The sequence below is a fragment of the Bidens hawaiensis genome, unplaced genomic scaffold (assembly GCF_021521415.1).
Source record: "Bidens hawaiensis isolate Kalapana, Puna unplaced genomic scaffold, B.hawaiensis_p1.1 tig00008515_1, whole genome shotgun sequence".
NCBI lineage: Eukaryota > Viridiplantae > Streptophyta > Magnoliopsida > Asterales > Asteraceae > Bidens > Bidens hawaiensis.
The window spans coordinates 554,056-565,438 of NW_027491608.1; the positions used below are offsets into that span (position 1 = coordinate 554,056).

Here is an 11,383-nt window from a genome sequence, read left to right on the forward strand (position 1 = left end):
TGCCAAGTTAAAGTTTTATCAACAATAATCTTTAACTGCTTAATACCGTAAAGAATAGTTGAGGCGAACGTAAAACAAAAATAAAATAAAATTATCTCAACATATAACATAAGTTAAAAAGTTCATTCAACTTTTAGTTTGGATTTAAAATGCTAGACCACCTCATCCATGGCCTTTTGCACTCCAAAAGAGCCGAAGGCCAAATATCACTATCCAAATAAACATATCATCATAATCCATCCAATTTGACTCTGAACAATGGTTTATAGTTTGTGTTTACCAAACTTACACATTCTTATATATCCCATTCAAACCTTGAGCTTACTAAACTATCTTTAAAACCCGGTCTAGATTTGTTCATCTTTTATCATTTATCATTTTCGTTGTCAGCGTAAAGCAAATTCAAGATGGTAGGATGACGGATATGAGCAACAATGGAGGGCTCCGAAGCATTAAGAACATGCAAAGTTGCATTACTTGGAAACAAGACTCGTAGAACCCAACTTCAAATTTAGAGAACTTGAGCTTAAATGATTTACAAAGGAAGATGATAGTTGTTACCTATAAAGTTGATCCAAAATACGTTACATTGTGGGATAAATGACGAACTGGTAAGGGCATCTGTAATGGTTTCACTAAAAAGTTAAAAACGTCTCATCTCGTCACGTTACATCACTGCCACGTATGTTTCACTTTGAAAACGTCTAGAGCCACTAAAGTGTGTGAGATTCAAAGTAATAAATGTTAAAATTGTACCTAACACGCTTTGTTCGAAAGAGCTGCCCCATCCGTAGTACTGTTTCACGCCCATTTGGACTGACTCATCAAGGGGCGTTGCCCTATTTCAGATGGCCCGACCAACTTTCAATGTGTTGCACTAAACTCATTTACGCATTTTTCAGTTTTCCTAACTACAAAATCACTTAAATTATTTCACTTACACAATCAAGTTAAACTTAAAAAGTACTTTTACGAGTTATTAACCAAATTTTACAAGCTTTATAAATGCTCTATTCAGATCACAGATATTTAAAAGAATAGTTGGCATGTATCCTATACTGTGCTTTTAACCAAACTATAACATTAAATTTATGCAATATATACGATATGATATCATAATAAATGTGAAGAATTTACAATATAATTTGAGAATATTTTGCTAAGTTATTTGAACCTGGCTTTAAAAAACATTACATGACTTCAACTTGCAGCAAAAAAACACAAAATAAAAACCCACAAGCAACATAGGTCTCATGATGAATCAATAAAAATAAAAACATACAATGGTTGATAAACCATATTACAAAGTTAATATCCACAACACATCATATCATCTCAATTTCAACAAACAACCGAAAAAACATATCTGGGTTTTCAAGATTTCTTTGTTATTGCATCCGCCTTTTGAAAAACAAATTTATATGGTACAGAGCATGTTCTTTTTTCACTTTGTTTAAAAATGCAGGCCCTCGATACCTTTGAGAGTCGACTCAAAGTTCTTTATGTTGCTTGGCCTTTTCTGGTCCGAAGACACAACTGGTGAGCTCCTTTGACCGGTGCTTGTGACCCTACGAAGAGCACTAGGGCTTGCATTTGTGGTCCGACCGTATGACGGCTCGGGTTCACCACCCTGGTCACGGCTGCTAGAGACACCAGGTCGCCTTGAAGATCCACTTGATTGCAAAACGATATTACTCGATAACTGCATACAGTTCAAAAGGAAACAATTATATTTAATGAAATGCGTTTAAAAACTTTATTTAAAAAATACCTCTCTACTCATGGATGGATCACTTGAAGCTGGATTTTTCTGTCTAGAAAGGGTCCCACTTCCAGAGTTGAAGGGCATCCCAGAATTTCTAGTCCTGGAGGGATTAGCAGAGGACCAACCAGAAGGTCTACCTCCTTCTTCGCCACCTGCTAAGATTATTTTTTTTCCTATTATTTTCATACATAATAATAACCTAATATACCAAATATGATTACAAAACTGATGGTCCAATATTGATAAAGCTAGAGGCTGTAACCACTCGAGTATGTTTCAAACAACTTTCAAAACGTTCAACTTGTTTCCTTAGATTAGATTTTTAACTCACCCGTTTGACTCGGTTCAATACGACATTTTAACTTATATTGACCGTGTTTCAAATAACATTCCCATCCCATGAATGTCACAGTAACATTATTTTTTAGAAACTTTAAGGTTGAATTTATCTATTTGTCATAATCTGCATTACAGATCAAGTGAAGAAATAATACAGATCCACAAGATCTGGTTATTATGGGTGTGCATGAAACCAAGGTACCCAACTCATGTGCATGAAACCAAGGTACCCAACTCATGTGCATGAAACCAAGGTACCCAACTCACAACTGAAATGAAAACAGAATTAACCAAACCCAGCACAAAACAGACGGTTTGGTTAATGTTTTTCAAAAACTGAATTCCCGGTTCAGTTTTCGGTTTTGCGTGTACTCATCCCCGAAAAGACAGAACCAAAAAACCGGAAAAACTGAACTTAACCCGTAAAAACTGAATAGAAGCTGTAGTAAATGGTATAGCCCAAAAGGTTTAGAGCCACATGTGTAATATCAATTAATCATCAACTCCTAGAAAATTTAGACCCAAAGTTTCAGGCCCAAATTCATTATTTTGGGCCATTTTTTCAGCCAAATAACTTCAAGCCCAAATAGAAAAAATCAAAAACCTAAACCGAACCAAAAGATTTACAAAACCCAGCACAAAACAGACGGTTTGGTTAATGTTTTTTTTTTCAAAAACTGAATTCCCAGTTCAGTTTCGGTTTTGCGTGTACTCATCCCCGAAAAAGACGGAACCAAAAAAACGAAAATTACTGAACTTAATCCGTAAAAACCGAACAGAAGCTGTAATAAATGGTATAACCCAAAAGGTTTAGAGCCAAATGTGTGTAATAATCAATTAACCATTAACTCACAAAAAAATTAGACCCAAAGTCTCAGGCCCAAATTCATTATTTTGGGCCATTTTTTCAGCCCAATAACTTCAAGCCCAAATAGAAAAAATCAAAAACCTAAACCGAACCGAAAGATTTACAAAACCCAAAATCCGATATTTTGGTGTTTCGTTCGATTAGAGCCCAAAACCAACCCATGCATGCATTTATCATGTATCAATATTCAAGATATTTGATAAGTATCAATATTCAAGATATTTGATACGTATCAATATTCAAGATATTTGATACATAGGCAAACATTTCAATCTAATGGATAATATATAAAGCTATATCTCCCAATCAGATATTTTTAAGAGAATATTAAAACAACATAAGATACTAAAACTCACCTGATAGCCTACTAAGGTTAGCGGTCGCAGGAGGTATGCCAGAACTTGGTCCAGCACCATTAGCCTAAAAGCATTTTAGGTAATTTAATGATGATGAGATTCTTATATGATAGCCACATAAAAATATAAATAAATAAAAAGTAGACGGCTTACAATAGCACGGGATGGAGGATTGGCGAGCTGTGATTGCTGGTATTTCAAAATTGTCCAATCAAAGATGTAATCAAACTGAAAGCCTGAAGCAATTAGATTTAGACACTAAAATTAGAGAACTCAAAAGTATTAAATAAAGTGAAGATTATCTCCAATAACTTGCCTTCACGGATAAAAAGATCACGGAAGATTCTCTTCAAATAAGCATAATCCGGCTTATCATCAAATCTCAACGAACGGCAATAATGGAAGTAAGATGCAAATTCTGTGGGGTAGCCCCGACATAAAGACTGCAAACATTATAATAATTAACAAAAATAAATAATATATGACACGTGGCAAATGATGGTGAAAAACATCATTGAATATAATAGTTTTACCTCGATAGAGGTGGAAACCTTTTTTTCACTAATTTTTTCATACTTCTGCTTCTTGTTCCCAGCTTTTAGTCCCTGCCAGGGAAGACTACAATGCACAAATAATATATAATTATGCATCAATAATATATATTAAATAAAATAATACAATACAAATGTGGGATGTTAAGTATATCTACCTTCCTCTTAAGAAGTACATAAGAACATAACCAAGTGATTCCAAATCATCTCTTCTGCTTTGCTCTAAGATACGAATACATTAAAATATAAGAATGATATTATGCAATTTTATATGTTTGACTGATTTTGACCATCATATGCTTACCGATTCCAAGGTGAGTATTCATGCTAGCATACCTAGCAGTCCCTGTCAAATTCTTGTTCTCTCTGCATTTTTTATCACATAAGAGGACAAAAAATGGATGACATTATCATGTGCTCAAGAGACATAAGAGCAATGGCATTGTAACATGTAGTATGGGTCAAGCTGGGTTGACCAGTCAAACACTTACCTATAAGGAATATGCATATGAGTAGAAGAGTCCCTAAATTTCTTGGCTAGCCCAAAGTCAATAGCATAGACCTGTAATTTGTAATAATAAACTTATTTAACAAACAAATTATAAAACTCAGAAAAGTGAGTAAAATGAAAGGAAAATAAATTATGGATAGAAACCTGATTAGCACGCCTGCCTAAACCCATAAGAAAGTTGTCTGGCTTAATATCCCGATGCAGAAATGATTTGCAATGAATGAACTCAACACGATTGATCTGCAGCAAATATAATCACGAGAAAACAGAATAAAAAACATGTAGCTGCCAAAAATAATAATGAAAAGGCATACCATCTGATCAGCAAGCATAAGAACAGTTTTCAGTGACAACTTCCTACTACAGAAATTAAACAGATCCTCAAGACTGGGTCCCAACAAATCCAACACGAGAACATTGTAGTCTCCTTCAACACCAACCATCTCACGTTCGGGATCCCAGCTAACAGATTGGCAAACATGAAACACAGTGAGAACGATAATAGAGTATAAATATATAAAAGGAAGTGAATGAGAATTTAAGGGGGTTGATTACTTCCTCCTTGTAGTATCTTGTACAACTTTGATTCATACAGCAATTGTGGATGTTTGGTTTTGATGTTTTCCTTAAAAAAACAACCGAACAAATTAGTTAAGTTAAATAAATCACAATCCTTAATGAAATGGAAATAAAGCAAATACATAAATTAAAGATTACTACTGATCCTGTATTAAGACAAAACAAACATAAATTTAATATAACTCAACTCAAATATGTACATGTATTTATTATTTAGAAGATCTTCTTATGAGCACATAAATAACTGATAATTTCATTGCAAATACTAAAGAGATTATTTTTTAATACCAGATCACTTAGCCTTGAGGTCAATCGGGCATTTAGGTATGTTTAATGCATTTTAGCTTAACTTTAATGGACATTGTAGATCAAGATGATATATTTAATGTCATCCTGATACAAAATTAAAGGTTGAATGTTTCGTTCGAAAAACAGTGGACAAAGTAACGGTAGTTTTGTACTTTTGTCATCATAAACGTGCACCGAACCTTCTAGTTTCCTTTATCTTTAAATCTTCCCATATTTGGAAAGAAGTTTCGAAGTGAAAAGTAACCAACTTTCCTTCCAGAATTTATTTCTCTTGTATAAACGAAATAAAAATAACTCTAGAACATAGTGACTCTCTCCAATTCTTTCTTTTTCACTATACTCCTAATGTCATGAACACGGTGTCATAAATACAAATACGCATCACCTTTCAAATATTCATCTGCTTATAAAGCACTTCACTCAAACTCACCAAAATATTTGAGAAGTTTCATATCGTAAGAAATCGATACATTTAGAACTTGTGTTTTTCAGCAATAAATTAACCATCTATCCGACTAAATTTATGACCTTATTGCATTGACTATAACAGCTATGAAACACTAACGTGAAACAAAAAAGGTAAGCAACTAAGCATGAGCACCTGGTGTTTTTAATGTGGCACACGAATACACGACACATTAAATTTATACCTACTCTAGATGTTTCAAACACGCAAAGTTCATAAAAGTAATTTATAACACTAGCCATGCTTATATCCTATTACCACCAATGATCCAATGACTGAAACTTAAAAATAACACCAAATCCAGTTATCATGAAACCAATCCACCAAGTATTATGCAATCCCAACCAGCAGATTGTTAAACCATGCATATACATATTAAACATTTACACGGTACCAGTTTTCTATTACAGAAAACACCACAATTAGCTTATTTATAGACCACAAATTCAAGCCAGAAACGCGCATCCAACATAACTATGTAATTTAATAATTTATATTCATCTCAATATTCAATTTCTTGACCTAGATACCCTAAATGCAATGTTTTAAACAACGGTACGAACCAGCAGGTCCAGCCGGATTTCGCACAGCAGAATGGTATTTTATGCTAGAACATCAAATCAGCAGTTTTTTTTATAAAATACCGCATTTAAACCCAATTTTTTTTATATTTGCGACCCATGTTTTTTAAACATTACTTTTAACCTAGCGATTAACATTAAAATGTATAAACTTTTGAATTATTTTTTGAAAAGTACCATTTTTTAGCTCAATCCGATACGAATTAAAAACCGGTTGTTAAAACATTGCCTAAATGTGAACCTCAAATGAGAAAACCCTAATCAAAACTCAGCAACAACAACATTAATTCAAACAACAACATTAATTCAAATTAATTCAAAATTAAAACCACAAATTGTAATCTTATACTCACAAGCTTGATAGCAACTTCTTCATTGGTCTGAACATTAGTCCCTGCAAATCAAACAAATCCACAACAATCAGCAACACAACACAATACAAATAATAATCAATCCAGTACATATACAAATCAATCAAATTATTGAGACCTAAGTAGATCTCTCCAAAGGAGCCGCTTCCGATCTTCCGTCCTAACCTAAACTTATTCCCGACGCGAGGCTCCATCGTTAAATTACAATTCAAAACCCTAATTTACAAATTCAAACGAATCGAATCGGATTGGTGGATCCGGGGTCCACGTCAGCCGTAACGGCCATGAACAGTGACGTCGGTGAAGGTGCAATTGGTAGATCAATTGGATTGACATTTGGTGATTTGTGGTAACAGCTTGTGTTGAGCAGATATCAATGGAGGTTTAGGTTGGAATAATAATAATAATAATAATAATAATAATAATAATAATGGATTTGGGGCAGTAAAGAAGAGGTACCGTGACGTAATATTATTATTGTTATAATTATTAATCGGGCTTTCAGGCTTTTTGACCCGACCCGGTTGGTCACCAACTTATAAACTTATATTCATCAAATATCATTGGGGTTTCATGGAAATTAAAAGGAATGGTACAAGATTAAGGAGAAGGAAAAGTTCCTCTCCTGATGGCTTAACCTTCAAATTCATCAAATATCATTGGGGTAATTGAAAGAATTTATTTTTTGGGTTTTGTTGCAAAGTTTGAGGATAAAGGTTTTTTTTCTTAGGATGTGATGTATATCTCATTTTGCTTATCCAAAATGTGAGACTTTACTAAAAGACTCTTTGAAAATAGACATAGACTTGGTGATGAAGCAAATGAGCTTTTGCTCCAAGTAGAGAAAGTCGATCTTAAGTTACCTGACCTCATACAAGGCCTCGATTATGATCAACTGGTCACCGACCATTGAATTTAACTTTTAAGAGAGGCATGACGGAATGAGATCCCTTCTCTCTTTTTCTCTTTGTCATTGCAATGGAAGTCCTTACACTTATTTTGATTTTATTTTATTCTTATTTTGTTATTACTAGTAATTTTGTTTTTGTTCCCTTCTCTTAGTACTCAATGATCAAGTTCAATAATTTCATAAAATAGAATGCGAATATGTATTTTTTTTAATTATCAATAATTTCTAACATAACCTTAAAACGTGTTTCTTTTTATCTATGTTTATATACCGACAGCGTGAAATTAACCTTTTGAGTGTCTACTCACTATTTTTTTAATAGACAAATGTGTACTTTCTCTTATGAAGTACAACTTGATACAATAAGCAATTGTTAAAAACACAATTTTCATAATAAAACCCCCAAAAAAAAGGTAACTTATTCAAATATTTAATATTACAAATTACACAACCACCCCCAACCAAAAGTCAAATATTACATTGCCACATGAACGAAAAATTTACCAATTTTACACGAGATTACTTTCACATTATTATGTTTAACCAAAACTCGAAGACCCTAACTAGGTTGACCACATTTGACCGAAACATCACGGGCTATATAAGGTCGGACCACACTTGCATTTCCACCCTTCCGGTTCATAGTTCGAGTACTGGATGCTCACATTTACACGACCACCAATGGTAGGCACCTGTGTAGCTTCACATGGACTGCACCCATAGCACTTGTGTTCACAATTAGGTGGGCTTGATCCTATTCTGTTCTCAACTACACTTCCACCCTTCAAAACACACCAACATTTCAACTTTTATAAATCTTGAAACACACCCATCACAAACTTTTCGAAGATATCTAAATACTAGGGTCTTTAACTCTTTTTCATAAAAAGAAAATACTTTATTTTGCTTAAGATAGTAACACTTGGGAAATAATAAGTCACATTTTTTGTATACCATTTTTAAAATGCAAAAGATTATACAATTCCAATAAAAAAATTGGATAGGTTAAGAGCTGAGTGACTTGTGATCGAAAAGAAATAATCGAATAAGAATTGAATATAGACGTAGCTTAAAAATATCGAGGCCCTTAATAATTACTTTGACGAACTTTTTGAAAGATTCTAAAATCCGGGTCTACTTTATTTTGCTTAAGATAGTAACACGTGGAAAATTGATAATTCACATTTTATGTATACCATTATTAAAATTAAAAAAAATTTATCATAGGTGTCTTCATTAAGTTATATTATCTTACTCAGTAAATAATAAGTACAAAATGATTACAATAAAATGACAGACAAACGGGATAACGGAAAGAATATTATACAACTCCAGTAAAATTTTAAAAGGTCAAGAGCTGAGTTAGTTATGATCGGAAAGAAAGAATCTAAAATGCAAAAGGTTAAAAAAAAACTTGGGCCCTTTAAATATGAGCCCCAAGCATCAACTTATTTTTATATGTAGTCAAGCCGACATACCTCTTCAAAGGCCATTGTCACTTGTTGTGGAGGTATTGCATTTGCATTTGGAGTTGGTGACAAATGCCTGCAATTTACACCAACAATATGGACCATTATCACAACAAAACTAAAGAATCTTGACTTCATTCCTTTTGACATTATGATGACAAATTGACAAGGTGATAAACCAGCTTGTAACTTTATGAATGCAAATAGACACATATATAGGGTCCATATATATTGTGATATAACCCCTACACGACAAATGAAAAGGAATCTAAGTGCACATATAGATACACATTTACTTACACGTATGTGTATAATTTTATAAAGATTTCATTGGGATTCTACCATGCAGTAATTGCTTGATTTGGAGTGGTGATAGAGTGATCAGGTGAGTAGCTGGATTTACTTCTCAGACAAGTGATTTTAGTACTTACAATTTACAAGAGAGGTGGGCCCTGGTTATTTTAACCCGTAGATATATTGACTATGTGTTAATATATCTCGAGATCCTAATATATGTGTGACAGACTTGACCTAAGTTGTCCTAACTACTTTTTGTTTTTATCTTGAAATTCTATTTGTTTATTATATAATTTTGGAAAAATTTCCTAAATGATTCTAAAGAAAGAGAGAGAAAAAATAAAAGATCCTATTTAAGTCAAGATTTCCAAAACAATCCAAAAAATATGTACTGAGACGACAACTTGAAAAAATAAACAACGAGAATTTTTAACCAATCAAAATATGACACGTGTAAGGGTTCTGACACACCAAACGAGATTTTTAAAAATCTCGTCTGGTCCGACAATATTTTTAACTTGATTAACTTTTTAAAAAACCGTCTCTCCAGACGGTTTTTTTATGTTTCTCGTCTGGTCCGTTCAAATTATTATTATCCCTACCATCTTCCACATCTTCATCTTCTTCATCTTCATCTTCATCTTCAATATTAATGCAAATTAATTTACCTAAGCTCATGTTTGATCTCTCAGAAGAATTCATCTTCATCCTTTTCTTCTTCTCAGCCTGAAACTCACCACCACTTCTCGCGGGCCCACCAAGTTTAATATCAGAATAACCGGCAGAGGGTGGTGAAGAAGCGGAGAGTGGCATTGGTGACAATGTCCAACCACCTGACCCTCCGCTGACAGCCACACCATCCGGGCCATACTTCCGAGACCTACCCCTCTTTTACTTTGCCAAAGAAGATGGCAAGTTGATAGTCTCCATGGTAAACCTCTGCGGTCCCATTGTTTGGGTGGGGTTATTAGTGTTCAGAGACAATTGATAGCTTGATTGAGCCTCAGGTGCTTTTGTTTCTACTGCTGGCATTATCATTTCTTTTGATTCCATGATGATTACCAATTTCTACACAGCAAATAGAAGAAACTAAAATTTTACAAACTTGCTCAACTTGGTGTGGTGAAACTGGGGATTTTGGAGATGGAGATGAAGGTGTGGAAGAAGGTAGGGATAATAATAATTTGAACGGACCAGACGAGAAACATAAAAAAACCGTCTGGAAAGACTGTTTTTTAAAAAGTTAATTAAGTTAAAAATATGGTCGGACCAGACGAGATTTTTAAAAATCTCGTCTGGTGTGTCAGAACCTTTACACGTGTCAGATTTTGATTGGTTAAAAAACCCCGTCGTTTATTTTTCCAAGTTATCGCATCAGTACGTATTTTTTGAATTGTTTTAGAAATCTTGACTTAAATAGGATCTTTTATTTTTTCTCTCTCTTTTTTAGGATCTTTAGGAAATTTTTCCCATAATTTTTTGATATAATGATTCAATAATACTTCTGACCTGTCCCATTATCCAGTCATCTAACTCTAGATATAGGTTGGAAGAAAAATGTGCCTCTCAACATTTTAGTTAATATAAATAACTTTTCAAATAAAAATCAACTTCCCAATGATATGTGTGTTATTTTGGATCTACATGTTTTTGAGTTTATCCTTTTGTCCTACATAGAAGATAGACTTTATAAAGTGCACTTGTTCAACACGGTTTGAAGAGTTGTTAATACGTGTTTTTGTTGATTGTCATGAAATTGTGGTGTTATTGTATGACAAAAATATATACCGAAATAATAACCGTATTTAGTAAATCCTACTCATAGTATGACTACAGGTAAGATATGTGAGAAAACATATAAATGTGTGTTATTATATCTTATGTGAATCTAATATACATCAAGCATTAAAGTAGTTAATCTTAAATATGCCAATAACATACTCTCATATCATGTGGGCGGATGATGTGGCATTCGGTCCTGACAGAAACATTGTTTGCCCTTGATATATAT

The 11,383-nt window shown here is 33.5% G+C and overlaps 1 pseudogene across 1 annotated transcript; it reads right to left on the reverse strand.

The window, feature by feature from the left end:
• Positions 1–1,245: 1,245 nt before the first annotated feature.
• On the reverse strand, positions 1,246–7,009 carry LOC143529267 (casein kinase 1-like protein 2; annotated as a pseudogene). The gene is made up of 14 exons (XR_013134625.1): positions 6,815–7,009; positions 6,679–6,719; positions 4,946–5,015; positions 4,705–4,852; positions 4,535–4,630; positions 4,371–4,441; positions 4,184–4,245; positions 4,038–4,101; positions 3,862–3,946; positions 3,645–3,771; positions 3,482–3,564; positions 3,329–3,392; positions 1,772–1,917; positions 1,246–1,702 (listed from the first exon to the last, which is right to left on the reverse strand). The product of XR_013134625.1 is annotated as a casein kinase 1-like protein 2 (transcript).
• Positions 7,010–11,383: the final 4,374 nt, after the last annotated feature.